The sequence below is a fragment of the Schistocerca nitens genome, chromosome 7, assembly GCF_023898315.1.
Source record: "Schistocerca nitens isolate TAMUIC-IGC-003100 chromosome 7, iqSchNite1.1, whole genome shotgun sequence".
Taxonomy (NCBI): domain Eukaryota; kingdom Metazoa; phylum Arthropoda; class Insecta; order Orthoptera; family Acrididae; genus Schistocerca; species Schistocerca nitens.
The window spans coordinates 107,781,998-107,796,507 of NC_064620.1; positions in this window are offsets into that span (position 1 = coordinate 107,781,998).

The following is a 14,510-nucleotide window of genomic DNA, read 5'->3' on the forward strand; positions in this document are numbered from 1 at the left end:
TCAAAGCTATTGACTTACCTTCATTCTCCAAACTTATTTCAGCATCGTGAAAGTTTAAGATTGCTTTGTATTCATTCAAAAAGTCTACTCCCAATATAATTTCCGTCGACAATAATGGAACAATAAGAAAGTTCATAGAGAAGCTGTGGCTTTGGCAAAAGAATTCTAAATTGGTTTGTTGGCGTACATCTACACTTTTTCCAAAGATTGCACCTTGTAATTTAATCTTACGTAACGGAAGTGTGGGGCAATCGTTCGATTTGTTGCATTTGCTAAAAGCTGTTTCACTAATTACTGAAATGGGACTGCCAGAGTCAAGTACTGCCGTAAATTTTACGTCATTTACAGTAATGTGAATCACAGGATATGCAATGTTGTTATGTTTTACGTCGTGTTCCTGGAGTAAGATGTCCCTAATGTCTTCCATTTTTACGTAATTACTAGCTACGGCAGCTGCGTCGTCAGTTTGATACGCACGTTTTGTGGCTGCCAGCGGTATGAGTCATTACCTATTGTGTCTTTGTTGGCGAGCGTCGTTATTGGGATTTGGAGACCTAACTTCTACAAATTCACCTTGTCGAGAGAGCCCTGCTCTGTTCGAATCCCGCCAGTTCTGATGCAATTCAGGTCTGTCGTTATGATCATATCGTCTGTCGTCATGTCGGTAGATTCCATAGTTTCTTTCTTGTCGGTCACATGGTGGAGAATTTCTCCCTGAATCGTAACTGCGCGCTGGACCATTGCATCTGAAGTTATTCTGTCTCCCTTGATAATAATTATTTTGGTTCCCATATTGTCTGTTTCTCTGATTGTCTCTGTGATAGTCATTACCGCGGAGAGATGATCTTTCCCTGTAATTATTACTACTCTGCCAACGGTTGTCATACGGGTGGTGTCTGTTTTGGTCACGATTTACATTGAAAGAATAGCCTTGTCGTGTATTATTTCTGTCATCGCGGAATTGTGACGGATGTGGTCTGTAATTTTTGTGCTCCTATTTTCGCATTCCGCGATTGTCAGTGTCAATTTCCAGTTCTTGTAACAGTACCTGAAAAGCTTCAATGTCTTCTTTGCAACGTCCTGCTAAAATAATATGTCGTAAATGTTCAGGCAGTTTGATTAAAAAAATGCGGATGAGTTCTGAGGGGCTGTATGGGTTTGACAGGTACTGATTCTTGTGCAACATGTCTTCAAAATATTTCCCAAGACTGGAAAATTCAGATTTTTCGAAATGTTTCATCATTATGATGCTATGTTTTACTCGGTTTTGTGTAGCTTGAGACCAATATGCTGAGAGGAAGGCGTGATAAAAATCTCCTTCACTGTGACAATCATGAATGAGCGATCGCATTCTTACAGCTGGTTCATTCTCCAAGTAGCCACACATAAATTCTATCCTGTGCTCCAATGTCCAGTTGGGAGGAAAACAATGAGAGAATTGATGGAGCCACGCTTGTGGATGAATGTCGTTGGCAGAATTCTTAAAAGTTTTGAATTTACGTATAGTAATGAACAGCTTATAGTCAAAGTCATCGTGTTGGCAAGTAGCATATCGGTCATTGTTACGTCGTGTCGGCGGTTCCATCTCAAAATTCGGTGCACCTTGCCAATTTCTTTCATAATTTCCGAAATGCCCTTTGTTATTATTTTGTAGCTTTTCCGTATTTCTAAGTTCCTCTTCCCGTGTTGGAGCGTGAGTGTCCTCTGAAATATGAAATTTTTGTATTACTTTTTTTGTATTACTTTTTTTGTATTATTCTTTTCCAGAGGGCATGCAGCTTTACTGTATGATTAAATGATGATGGCGTCCTCTTGGGTAAAATATTCCAGAGGTAAAATAGTCCCCCATTTGGATCTCCAGGAGGGGACTACTCAAGAGGACGTCGTTATCAGGAGAAGGAAAACTGGCGTTCTACGGATCGGAGTGTGGAATGTCAGATCCCTTAATCGGGCAGGTAGGTTAGAAAATTTAAAAAGGGAAATGGATAGGTTAAAGTTAGATATAGTGGGAATTAGCGAAGTTCGATGGCAGGAGGAACAACTTTTGGTCAGGTGATTATAGGGTTATAAATACAAAATCAAATAGGGGTAATGCAGGAGTAGGTTTAATAATGAATAAAAAAATAGGAGTGCGGGTTAGCTACTACAAACAGCATAGTGAAGATAGACACAAAGCCCATGCCTACTACAGTAGTTCAAGTTTATATGCCAACTAGCTCTGCAGATGATGAAGAAATTGATGAAAAGTATGACGAGATAAATGAAATTATTCTGGTAGTGAAGGGAGACGAAAATTTAATAGTCATGGGTGACTGGAATTCGTCAGTAGGAAAATGGAGAGAAGGAAACATAGTAGGTGAATATGGATTGGGGCTAAGAAATGAAAGAGGAGGCCGTCTGGTAGAATTTTGCGCAGAGCATAACTTAATCATAGCTAACACTTGGTATCAAGAATCATAAAAGAAGGTTGTATACATGGAAGAACCCTGGAGATACTAAAAGGTATCAGATAGATTATATAATGGTAAGACAGAGATTTAGGAACCAGGTTTTAAATTGTAGACATTTCCAGGGGCAGATGTGCACTCTGACCACAATCTATTGGTTATGAACTGCAGATTGAAACTGAAGAAACTGCAAAAAGGTGGGAATTTAAGGAGATGGGACCTGGATAAACTGAAAGAACCAGAGGTTGTACAGTGTTTCAGGGAGAGCATAAGGGAACAATTGACTGGAATGGGGGAAAGAAATACAGTAGAAGAAGAATGGGTAGCATTGAGGGATGAAATAGTGAAGGCAGCAGAGGATCAAATAAGGAAAAAGACGAGGGCTAGTAGAAACCCTTGGGTAACAGAAGAAACATTGAATTTAATTGATGACAGGAGAAAATATAAAAATGCAGTAAATGAAGCAGACAAAAAGGAATACAAACGTCTCAAAAATCAGATCGATAGGAAGTGCAAAATGGCTAAGCAGGGATGGCTAGAGGACAAATGTGAGAATGTAGAGGCTTATCTCACTAGGGGTAAAATAGATACTGCTTACAGGAAAATTAAAGAGACCTTTGGAGAAAGGAGAACCACTTACATGAATATCAAGAGCTCAGATGGAAACCCAGTTCTAAGCAAAGAAGGGAAAGCAGAAACGTGGAAGGAGTATATAGAGGGTCTATACAAGGGCGACATACTTGAGGACAATATTATGGAAATGGAAGAGGATGTAGATGAAGATGAAATGGGAGATATGATACTGCGTAAAGAGTTTGACAGAGCACTGAAAGACCTGAGTCGAAACAAGGCTCCCAGAGTAGACAACATTCCATTAGAACTACTGACAGCCTTGGGAGAGCCAGTCCTGACAAACTCTACCATCTGGTGAGCAAGATGTATGAGACAGGCAAAATACGGTCAGACTTCAAGAAGAATATAATAATTCCAATCCTAAGAAAGCAGGTGTTGACAGATGTGAAAATTACCGAACTATCAGTTTAATAAGTCATAGCTGCAAAATACTAACGCGAATTCTTTACAGACGAATGGAAAAACTGATAGAAGCCGACCTCGGGGAAGATCAGTTTGGATTCCGTAGAAACGTTGGAACACGTGAGGAAATACTGACCCTACGACTTATCATAGAAGAAAGATTAAGGAAAGGCAAGCCTACGTTTCTAGCATTTGTAGACTTAGAGAAAGCTTTTGACAATGTTGATTGGAATACTCTCTTTCAAATTCTTAAGGTGGCAGGGGTAAAATACAGGGAGCGAAAGGCTATTTACAATTTGTACAGAAATCAGATGGCAGTTATAAGAGTCGAGGGACATGAAAGGGAAGCAGTGGTTGGGAAGGGAGTGAGACAGGGTTGTAGTCTCTCCCCGATGTTATTCAATCTGTATATTGAGCAAGCAATAAAGGAAACAAAAGAAAAATTCGGAGTAGGTATTAAAATCCATGGAGAAGAAATAAAAACTTTGAGGTTCGCCGATGACATTGTAATTCTGTCAGAGACAGCAAAGGATTTGGAAGAGCAGTTGAACGGAATGGACAGTGTCTTGAAAGGAGCATATAAGATGAACATCAACAAAAGCAAAACGAGGATAATGGAATGTAGTCGAATTAAGTCAGGTGATGCTGAGGGAATTAGATTAGGAAATGAGACACTTAAAGTAGTAAAGGAGTTTTGCTATTTGGGGAGCAAAATAACTGACGATGGTCGAAGTAGAGAGGATATAAAATGTAGACTGGCAATGGGAAGGAAAGCGTTTCTGAAGAAGAAAATTTTGTTAACATCGAGTATAGATTTAAATGTCAGGAATTCATTTCTGAAAGTATTTGTATGGAGTGTAGCCATGTATGGAAGTGAAACGTGGACGATAAATAGTTTAGACAAGAAGAGAATAGAAGCTTTCGAAATGTGGTGCTACAGAAGAATGCTGAAGATTTGATGGGTAGATCACATAACCAATGAGGAGGTATTGAATAGAATTGGAGAGAAGAGGAGCTTGTGGCACAACTTGACTAGAAGAAGGGATCGGTTGGTAGGACATGTTCTGAGACATCGAGGGATCACCAATTTAGTATTGGAGGGCAGCGTGGAGGGTAAAAATCGTAGAGGGAGACCAAGAGATGAATACACTAAGCAGATTCAGAAGGATGTAGGCTGCAGTAGGTACTGGGAGATGAAGAAGCTTGCACAGGATAGAATAGCATGGAGAGCTGCATGAAACCAGTCTCAGGACTGAAGACCACAACAACAACAACTTGTGACAACTGATCTTGTACTTCCCGGATTTCTCTTTTGTATTGCGTATTAATTTGATTCTGATTTTGTTTGAATTTCTTACTTTGTTCATACTCTTCTGTGTCAGTGATGGCTACAGGTCTTGTGTCATTCAGATCGTCATCTACCTTTGCATATAAGTTAGGAACTGATCCGAAAGTTCGGCTACTTTCTCTGATAGTGTACTTATTTCCTCAGTGTGTTTTTCTGAACCAAGTTTCAGAGTGTCCATTTGTGTTGAAATCGTATCTACTGTGTCCTTTAAGTTTTCTTGAGTTTTTGCAAGTTGCGTAACCGAATCGGTAGATGCAACTGAGTCAATTTTAGCTTGCAAGGTGTCGTGATTTTCATGAACAATAGTTTGCAGTTCTTTTATGGCTGCTTCGTGATTCTGTAATGCATTTTCATGACGCGAAAAAGTAGGTTGGAAATGCTCACAAATTTGTGTTTTTACGTCATTACAGACTTTTTGACATTTCGATTCGATGTTATGTAACTCAGTAGTTAAATCTTCACGTGTTTGTTTAAGCGTGGTGTCTAACTTTTGAAGATTTTGTTCCATTGTGTCTAACTTTTTAAGATTTTGTTCCACTGTGTCTAACTTTTGAAGATTTTGTTCGATTGTGTCTATCTGTTGCTGTGTTTGTCTCTGGTGTTGTTTCATTGTGTCTAACTTTTGAAGACTTTGTCCCATTTGTTGCATTAACTGTAATAACAGTGCACTGGTGTCTGAAACATGTTCCTCAGTGCTTTTCGGCAGTGAATTTGCACCGGCAACATTCACATTTTGACAAGCAGAAAATGTGTCTTGACTTATTTGAGAAAACGGTGGGGACCCAAAACCTGAATCTACAGTATTTGCGAAATTGTGTCCTGTCCTTTCGGATTCCTGAGGCGAGCTGTTGCCGACCGATCGATCGATAATGCTTCCCTGTTCACTAATTGTTTCACTGCCTACACCATTATTTGCAGCCCGCTCCATTTCTCTATGCACAATTACCAAATTACTACTTTGAACATTAGTTAATTCATTACACGGTGGCGCTAACACACTGCTTTCGTCTTGACTGTCATTTCTCAGTTTACTTTGGAGCCTAGTATTACGTTTTTCACACGCCATTATTGTCACAATATTTCACACGGCAGCACAGAAATACACAATTTGAAGAGCAAAAATAAGAGAACACATTAACATAGCACTGAAAATAATATCTAGTTAATTACAAGCGCAGCTGCGAAATACATGGTGCAAATCCTCTTGCATGCCACAACTGTTTTACTGTACAACAATGAAAGACTGCCACTACAAAGGAAATTCTTTCTATAATTACGCGCTAGCAATAAACAATAGCTACACTAATTACACAAACTACAAGAAAAAAATCAGAAGATTCCAGTGAGGTATCCTAGGCTAAGGGTCGACATATGAAACGTCCCCTTTGAACAATTATACGTGACTGTGCTTAAACTGACACACAATATTTTTAGCGCAACGCAATCTGACTTTCAAAAATTCCTACAAAAGAATGGCCCTGACTAACATTAACCTATACCTTTCACAAATCACTTACCTCACCAAAAATCTTCGTTACTCGAACTACTGCAATACAGCGAGCGACACTACTGCCAGCTAAATAAAAGATTCAAAGTACTGAAGGCACTAACTACTGATAGGCATAGTTAGCAAATGAAAGATTTTGATAGAGAACAAACAATGTATTTACCTTAATAGTCATAATATATACAGCACTTCATGATATCCAGTATTACAAATTTCAAAACTCCGCCATCTCTCTCCCCACATCCACCACTGCTGGCGGCTCACCTCCAACTGCGCAACGCTACGCGCTGTTCTCATCCAGCTGCCCAACACTACAATGGCAGACAACAATGCAAACTAGCCACAGACTGCACACAGCACAGCCAGTGATTTTCATACAGAGCGCTACGTGGCGTTACCAATAAGAAAACCGAAACAGCCTACTTACACTTTATTACTCCTTCATTATTAAGTCTGTCAGTCCACTTCACCTTAAGTATTCTTCTCCGTAGACACATTTTAAAACTTCCTAAATATATTTCTTCTTTCTTTTTAACTTTCCACAAGATTCACTTGGGGCAACACCTCACCCCAGACATGAGATTTAGCAACTCTTTTTCTTCAGCTCAATTGGAATTCTTCTACCTTTAATAACTGTTTCAACTTTTTAAATGTTGTGTTTTCCGTAGATATCCTCCTCCTTATTTCTTGATGTTCTGTGGGACAACGGCTGGCATATATTTATTGATGCAATAATTTACCAACAGCCATATGTATCGTAGAAATTTATTTTATGAACTTCTTATAAGCTAACAGTTTTGGCATTACATTGATGCCATCTTGAGGCCCCTTTACAATGAGTAGAACAAATGTACTATTATAAAAATATATAGAACATACGTTAACAATTGACAGGTATCTATGTTAACTACGTAAGTGGCTCAAAAGGACAATGGTATATCATTAAAACTATATATAACATTAGGGCAAATATGCTTCCGCCTATGTCATGCTGTTGTTAATAGTTTGCACTGCTTTACTCGAATATAGCATTATAGAGGAACATATGTATACGCTATTATTAATAAATCCCTACCACACAGTTATAACAGGCCATGCATCGTAACAATCAAATGTACTGCATACAATCATATGAGCAGTGGAAGAATTTTTTTTATTTTTGAAATAATTAACTAATACAAATGAATAATGAAATAAATTGGAATACAATAAAATGTGACATAACAATGTCAGAATACATAAGTTACGTATGTGTAGCCCAGGTCGTGTTATGTGTGGTACGATAAATAGCTGCCGCAATATTAACGACAAGAAGCATAAGAAGTTTGTCTTACAACCCAATTGCATTCACGAATTAAACCATGCAATCGTACTATAAAAATCATCAAACACTTGGTCCCGTTGACACCACATTAGAACCTCTATATAAGACCACCTCGCACTGTGCTGAGAGGATTAATGCAACGATAGTAGCTGCCTCCTGTAGTCATAGTGACAAAGAAGATTCTCGATCTCTGTATATCAAAAAATGTCTACCTCCCTACATATAAGTCCTATACAATTATGTAGGATTATACCAAGTGGAATCGAACGAATAAAAAGGAAAAGAAGAAAAAGAAAACTATAGGAGGCCGCCTATAAGTCCGAACATAAACCTCAAAATGTGGTTCCATTCCAGGCCCTGAAACATCCCAGGTACAGAATGAATTTTACTTGTTCTATCTTTTTTCCGCTTAAGAATATGCTAACTGGAGGTTCCTTCTTGCTTATTCTGATCTATTTTGTCTTTCCTATATTTATCTTCATTCCATACTCCTTGCCCCTTCTGCAGTATTCTTCGACGTCTTATATAGCTTCTCTTCTGATTCTGCCAGCTTGATTACTCCCATATTTTACAGTATTTATCCTTTCTCTTTCAATTGCAGCGCCCCTTGCATCTCCTATAGCCTTACATTTCACTTCCTCTCCTTATGTGTTGACCAGCTTCTTTGACAGTAAGCGTCATTTCGTTACACACTTTCCAATGCTCATCTGTTCAGTCTTCTCATTCCCTCCTCAATCACTTTTTACTTTCTGTACGTCCCCTTCGCAGTCTATGCACACATCTTTTACAGCTCTTAGCAGTATACTCCAGTTGACTTAACTGAAACACTTCTTCCAGCAGATAAAACAAACGTACAAACACCTTGTTAATTTTTTATCGTTCTGTCTTCAAGCCTTCACAACCTACAGCTTAGCCACAACCTGCAGAGTGAAAATTCTCATTCTGGAAACATCCCCCAGGCTGTGGCTAAGCCATGTCTCCGCAGTATCCTTTCTTTCAGGAGTGCTAGCTGTGCAAGGTTCGCAGGAGAGCTTCTGTAGAGTCAGGAAGGTAGGAGACGAGGTACTGGCGGAAGAAAAGCTGTGAGAACGGGGCGTGAATCGTACTTGGGTACCTCAGTTGGCAGAGCACTTGCCCGAGAAAGACAAAGGTCCCGAGTTCGAGTCTCGGTCCGGCACACAGTTTTAATCTGCCGGGAAGTTTTACAGCATCTCTTGTTGCTTTACCGTTTCTGAACCGAATTTGATCCTCATTATAGCATTTGCAACATGACTGACAAACTCCTCTGTTATGTACATGACCGAGAACGCCACAACTGCCTGCTCCTTCACGTTTGGAGACTCCCCTGCTAGCCATTCACCGGCATCGGCCCGCATTCCTGCCTCAGCCTCGCTGCCGCGGCAGGTGCGGCTGTCCTCTGCAAGGTCGCCAGCGGCGCGGAAGTGACGCAACAGGTGGCCGGCTGTCGGCCGAGGTCGCGCTGCCGGGGCAGCGCCGAGGCGTTGCAGCCTCTCACTCCGCGGGGTCAGCGATCGGTGTTACCAAATCCACAGGGCTGCCTGGCGCTCGCTCCGAGGGGGACAGGTGGGCATAGTGAGGGCCGACATGAAACACTGTGGACTAAAAGCATCAAAAGCTAACTAGGGACACTCACCTCCAAACCATGAAAAAGGTCAACAGCAGACTAAAACTATTAAGTGTCCGAACACTGGGGCAAAACACACGACCATTAAAAATTCTCACAAGACCATTATCCAACCCTTCTTCACCTACGAAATTTTTCATGCGTTTTTCGTTAAATCTCTGAGGAGATAGAAAACTTAATCCTAGAAATTAGACAATGTACACTACTAGCCATTAAAATTACTACAGCAAGAAGAAATGCAGATGATAAACGGGTATTCATTGGACAAAAATATTACACTAGAACTGACATGTGATTACATTTTCACGCAATTTGGGTGCATAGATCCGGAGAAATCAGTACCCAGAACAACCACCTCTGGCCGTAATAATGGCCTTGATACGCCTGGGCATTGACTCAAACTGAGCTTGGATGGCGTGTACAGGTACAGCTGCCCATGCAGCTTCAACACCATACCACAGTTCATCAAGAATAGTAACTGGCGTATTGTGACGAGCCAGTTGCTTTGCCACCATTGAACAGACGTTTTCAATTGGTGAGAGATCTGGAGAATGTGCCGGCAAGGGCAGCAGTCGATTATTTTCTGTATCCAGAAAGGCCCGTACAGGACCTGCAATATGCGGTCGTGCATTATCCTACTGTTCGCAGGGACCGAATGAAGGGTAGAGCCATGGGTCGTAACACATCTCAAATGTAACGTCGACTGTTCAAAGTGCCGTCAATGCGAACAAGAGGTGACCGAGACGTGTAACCAATGGCACCCCATACCATCACGCCGGGTGATACGCCAGTATGGCGATAACGAATACACGCTTCCAATGTGTGTTCACCGCGATGTCGCCAAACACGGATGTGACCATCATGATGCTGTAAACAGAACCTAGATTTATCCGAAAAAATGATGTTTTGCCATTCGTGCACCCAGGTTCGTCGTTGAGTACACCATCGCAGGCGCTCCTGTCTGTGCAGATGGTTGTTGTCTTCGAAACGTTCCCATCTGTTGACTCAGGGATCGAGACGTGGCTGCACGATTCGTTTCAGCCATGCGGATAAGATGTCTGTCATCTCGACTGCTAGTGATACAAGGCCGTTGGGATCCAGCACGGCGTTCCGTATTACCCTCCTGAACCCACCGATTCCATATTCTGCTATCAGTCATTGGATATCGACCAACGCGAGCAGCAATGTCGCGATACGATAAACCGCAATCGCGATAGGCTGCAATCCGACCTTTATCAAAGTCGGAAACGTGATGGTACGCATTTCTCCTCCTTACACGACGCATCACAACAACGTTTCACCAGGCTACGCCGGTCAACTACTGTTTGTGTATGAGAAATCGGTTGGAAACTTTCCTCATGTCAGCACGTTGTAGGTGTCGCCACCGGCGCCAAACTTGTGCTAATGCTCTGTAAAGCTAATCATTTGCATATCACAGCATCTTCTTCCTGTCGGTTAAATTTCGCGTCTGTAGCACGTCATCTTCATGGTGTAGCAATTTTAATGGCCAGTAGCGCATTTTTGTCCAGTTTTTCATTGCCAAATGGGAAATGGACAATTGGGGTACCAAACTGACCAGCGTGAGATCTAGTTTTGCAAAAAAAGAATTTAATTGTTTGAAAGTAATGAGACTAATTGAGAAAAGTTTAATTAGTAATTTTAGGTAAAATATATGTACCTATTTTCATAGCCAAGCGAAGAGTGCGAGATGGATGAATTGAGTATCAAACTGAACAAAGGTTTTTGAGGAGATGTGAGAACCTGATCAGCTGGTGCAGGATATTCGTGACGTACTGTTGTGCAGTCAGAGATAACTCAGTCACTGCCGACTGTGATCTTAAGACATACCCGATGGCTCCACACACCTCGGCGCCAGGAGTAACATCGCTGTACCTTTGCAGAACATTGGAAGAATGACATGTCCCCCAGGTAGCCGCTGATGGTCATCCATGTTAGTGCAGAACCACGATTCATCGCTGAACACCGCTATCGACAGGGGATCTCAAGTTGATTCCGTGTTTCTAGATTTCCGGAAAGCTTTTGACACCGTTCCTCACAAGCGACTTCTAATCAAGCTGCGGGCCTATGGGGTATCGTCTCAGTTGTGAGACTGGATTCGTGATTTCCTGTCAGGAAGGTCGCAGTTCGTAGTAATAGACGGCAAATCATCGAGTAAAACTGAAGTGATATCAGGTGTTCCCCAGGGAAGCGTCCTGGGACCTCTGCTGTTCCTGATCTATATAAATGACCTGGGCGACAATCTGAGCAGTTCTCTTAGGTTGTTCGCAGATGATGCTGTAATTTACCGTCTAGTAAGGTCATCCGAAGACCAGTATCAGTTGCAAAGCGATTTAGAAAAGATTTCTGTATGGTGTGGCAGATGGCAGTTGACGCTAAATAAGGAAAAGTGTGAGGTGATCCACATGAGTTCCAAAAGAAATCCGTTGGAATTCGATTACTCGATAAATAGTACAATTCTCAAGGCTGTCAATTCAATTAAGTACCTGGGTGTTAAAATTACGAACAACTTCAGTTGGAAAGACCACATAGATAATATTGTATGGAAGGCGAGCCAAAGGTTGCGTTTCATTGACAGGACACTTAGAAGATGCAACAAGTCCAGTAAAGAGACAGCTTACACTACACTCGTTCGTCCTCTGTTAGAATACTGCTGCGCCGTGTGGGATCCTTACCAGGTGGGATTGACGGAGGACATCTAAAGGGTGCAAAAAAGGGCAGCTCGTTTTGTATTATCACGTAATAGGGGAGAGAGTGTGGCAGATATGATACGCGAGTTGGGATGGAAGTCATTAATGCAAAGGCGTTTTTCGTCGCGGCGAGATCTATTAATGAAATTTCACTCACCAACTTTCTCTTCCGAATGCGAAAATATTTTATTGAGTCCAACCTATATAGGTAGGAATGATCATCAAAATAAAATAAGAGAAATCAGAGCTCGCACAGAAAGGTTTAGGTGTTGGTTTTTCCCGCGCGCTGTTCGGGAGAGGAATGGTAGAGAGATTGTATGATTGTGGTTCGATGAACCCTCGGCCAAGCACTTAAATGTGAATTGCAGAGTAATCATGTAGCTGTAGATGTAGATGTAGAACACAATGCGGCACCTATCATCAGCAGTCCATGCTTCCTGGCCGTGGGTCCGCTACAGATGTAGATATTAATGTTGTCTTAATGGCAGCCTAAGCACGGGATTCTAATTCTCCACTCTGTTTACTGCTAATTTCCGACCAGTAGTGCGGTATGCCACAGAACGTTGCAGGAAGTACATTAATTGTAAATCATGAAATTCTGCTAGACAAGCTCAAGTATTGTGGCATGAGTGGGACAGTGCACAAATGGTTTAATTCGTACCTAACTGGAAGAGTGCAGAAAGTTGAAATAAGTAGTTCTCGTAACATGCAAAGATCAGCACATTCCTCAAACTGGGGAACTATCAAGAATGGGGTTCCACAAGGGTCAGTCTTGGGTCCTTTGTTGTTCTTATTATATATTAATGACTTGCCATTCTATATTCATGAAGAGGCAAAGTTAGTTCTCTTTGCTGATGATACAATTATAGTAATCACACCTGACAAACAAGAATTAACTGATGAAATTGTCAATACTGTCTTTCAGAAAATTACTAAGTGGTTCCTTGTAAACGGACTCTCACTGAATTTTGATAAGACACAGTACATACAGTTCCGTACAGTGAATGGTATGACGCCATTAATAAATATAGACCTTAATCAGAAGCATATAGCTAAGGTAGAATATTGCAAATTTTTAGGTGTGTCCATTGATGAGAGATTAAATTGGAAGAAACACATTGATGATCTGCTGAAACGTTTGAGTTCAGCTACTTATGCAATAAGGGTCAGTGCAAATTTTGGTGATAAACATCTTAGTAAATTAGCTTACTACGCCTATTTTCACTCATTGCTTTCATATGGCATCATATTTTGGGGTAATTCATCACTAAGGATTAAAGTATTTATTGCACAAAAGCGTGTAATCAGAATAATAGCTGGAGTCCACCCAAGATCATCTTGCAGACATTTATTTAAGGATCTAGGGATATTCACAGTAGCTTCTCAGTATATATACTCTCTTATGAAATTTGTTATTAACAACCAAACCCAATTCAAAAGTAATAGCAGTGTGCATGACTACAATACTAGGAGAAAGGATGATCTTCACTATTCAAGATTAAATCTAACTTTGGCACAGAAAGGGGTGAATTATACTGGCACTAAAGTCTTTGGTCACTTACCAAATAGTATCAAAAGTCTGACAGATAACCAACAAGTATTTAAGAAGAAATTAAAAGAATTTCTGAATGACAACTCCTCCTACTCCATAGAGGAATTTTTAGATATAAATTAAGAAAAAAAATATTTTTAAAAAAAAATAAAAAAATAAAAATAAAAAATAAAGAAAAACAAAAAAACACAATAAAATAAAGTTGTTATATTAACTTAAGTATGTTGTTAAATTAACCTAATTATGTCATGTATTGGAAAATTCGACTCGTTCCACATCATTACGAAATATCGTATTCATGATCCATGGAACTAGTATTAATCTAATCTAATGTTCTCGGATGACAGGCGCAGATGTGGAGGAGTTACGATGTGTTTGGTGCTCTTTCCGGCGATTCTTAATTATGATAGTCAGACGCGGTCGACCGGATCTTGGCAGCGGTTATTACTGCCGTCACGGGCCCGTGCTGTCCGGTATGGGCTACTTTCACATCCGAATGCCCCACAAATCTGTATATGGCTAAATTCAGTCAAATGGAGACCCACAGCAAGGCCCCTTTCAAACTGTCAGGTGCTGTATACAGTGTTTCACAAACGTACGCGGCCTCTTCGGGTCCTACGCAGTGATCACTCAACAGCTGACGCCCTTCGTGCCCTTTATATATCCTAAAAGGCCTGGAAACCGCACTAAAAACCATCAACAGTAATGCAATCTGGTGGCCATACTGCGTGTCACATAGAATTGGAACGCTAATCATTTATGTACCTCCTGAGCATGTGTATGAGTACAAAGTTTCATTGACATGCATTGATACACAATGTTTGTTATCTGTCAGACATTTTCTTCCCATGGATAGATTGTCTAGGATCCATTTTTGTGCTACAGTTAGATTCATTTAATTGTACTATAGGTCATTTTTCCTTCTAATGTTTTATCTCATAATA